The sequence below is a fragment of the Buteo buteo genome, chromosome 7 (genome assembly GCF_964188355.1).
Source record: "Buteo buteo chromosome 7, bButBut1.hap1.1, whole genome shotgun sequence".
Lineage (NCBI taxonomy): Eukaryota > Metazoa > Chordata > Aves > Accipitriformes > Accipitridae > Buteo > Buteo buteo.
In genome coordinates, this window is record NC_134177.1 from 35,297,035 (window position 1) to 35,299,138 (window position 2,104).

Consider the following 2,104-nt stretch of genomic DNA (forward strand, 5'->3'; position numbering starts at 1 on the left):
GCCGGCGGGGAGTGAAGGACGCGGTATCTGAAGGACGCGCAATCTGAAGGACGCGCTATCTGAAGGACGCGCTATCTGAAGGACGCGCAATCTGAAGGACGCGGGATCTGGCCGCGTTCTAAACGGTCGCCGCGCGAGGGCCGCCCCCCAGCGCCCGTGCCGGCCCGCGCGCCGCCCGGCACGTGCCCGGCTCACGACGCGCGGCCCGCCGGGCCGGGGCCGGCCCCCCCATCCCCTCAGCGCCGGTGTCCCCCCGCAGCCCCGGCATCCCTTCGGCACACCCGCGGCCCCGACATGCCTCTCAGCTCCTCAGTGCCCTCAGCTCCGCCATCCCCCTCAGTGCGCCCAGTGCCCTCAGCTCCACCATCCCCCTCAGCTCCCCCGATCCCCTCAGACCCGCCATCCCCCTCAGCCCCCGGTCCCCTCAGACCCGCCATCCCCCTCAGCCCCCGGTCCCCTCAGACCCGCCATTCCCCTCAGCCCCTCTGGTCCCCTCAGCTCTGCCATCCCCCTCAGCTCCCCCGGTCTCCTCAGCCCCGCCATCTCCCTCAGACCCACCATCCCTCTCGACCGCCGCCATCCCCCTCAGCCCCGGTCCCCTCAGACCCGCCATCCCCCTCAGCCCCGGTCCCCTCAGACCCGCCATCCCCCTCAGCCCCCGGTCCCCTCAGACCCGCCATTCCCCTCAGCCCCTTTGGTCCCCTCAGCTCTGCCATCCCCCTCAGCTCCCCCGGTCCCCTCAGACCCGCCATCTCCCTCAGACCCACCATCCCTCTCGACCGCCGCCATCCCCCTCAGCCCCCGGTCCCCTCAGACCCGCCATTCCTCTCAGCCCCCCAGCTCCCCTCAGCTCCCCCGGTCCCCTCAGACCCGCCATCCCCCTCAGACCCACCACACCCCTCAGCCCCCCCGTCCCCTCAGCTACCCCAGTCCCTTCAGCCACCGCCATCCCCCTCAGCGCCCCACTCTCCTCAGCTCTGCCATCCCCCTCAGCCCCCCAGCCCCCTCAGTTCTGCCATCCCCCTCAGCTCCCCCGACCCCCTCAGCTTCCCCAGTCCCTTCAGCTCCCCCAGGACCCTCAGACCACCCAGTCCCCTCAGCCCCGCTGACTCCTCCCCTCAGCTCCACCGTCCCCTCAGCTCCACCGTCCCCTCAGCTCCACCCTTCCCTCAGCACCGCCATCGCCTCCGCGCCGCCGTCCCTTCAGGCTTGCCGGTCCTCTCGGCCCCGCCGCCCCCCTCAGCGCTGGTGCCACCGGCAGCTCACATCGATCCCGTGAGGGAGCAGGCGGCTGAGCCCTGGGGGTGAAACCTGCTGCTCGGAGCGGCCCCGCTGCCAGCCCGGGGCCGTCCCCGGGGCAGACTGGAGGTCCCTGAAGCAAAGCCTGGGTGGACACCGTGCCACCAGCCCAGACCTGTGGAAAAAGGTTAAAAATGCGGTCCTCACAAGGACCCGGCCTCAAACACCTGTGGGTGGAGGAGGACTGCGCTGGAGGGGTGTTCGCTGGGGTCGAATGATAGGAAATAAAGAAGGGGCTGAAGGGCCGGGTTTCACAAAAGGAGTTAAATTGAACCCCACAGAGTAATAATCTTAAGAAGAGGGTGGAGAACGAGTGATGATTTCTGCTGATCATCCTAACTTCTTCAGGACAACAGCATGGTGAAGGACTGCAGATCTACTACCTTGGTACCTACTGATTGGGGAAGACACTGGACTTCGGGGAAATGCAGCACTGGTAAACATATGATACATAATCCTAACTTGATGAACATGGTGATGGTCTTTGAACTGATGATTACCACTCATGAAAGAAATGATGAAGTTAGAGCAGATGTTTGAAAGCATCAGCTTAAAGTTCACTGGCAGTTCACAAAAAGGAAAAGAAAATGAGTTCAGAAGGGACTGGAAGAGGAATACAGAACAAATCAGGAATTTTAAGTGTCACATTTGCCCTAAAAAACCCCCAAACTTCTGCAGTTCTGATCTCTCCCACTCTAGGATAGCTTGGGTAGAATTAAAATGGGATAGAGAAAATCAGCATCAAGAATATGAACTAGCTGCAACAGAAGGAAGTACTGAAAAAGAAATCTTCAGAGGGGGTCTT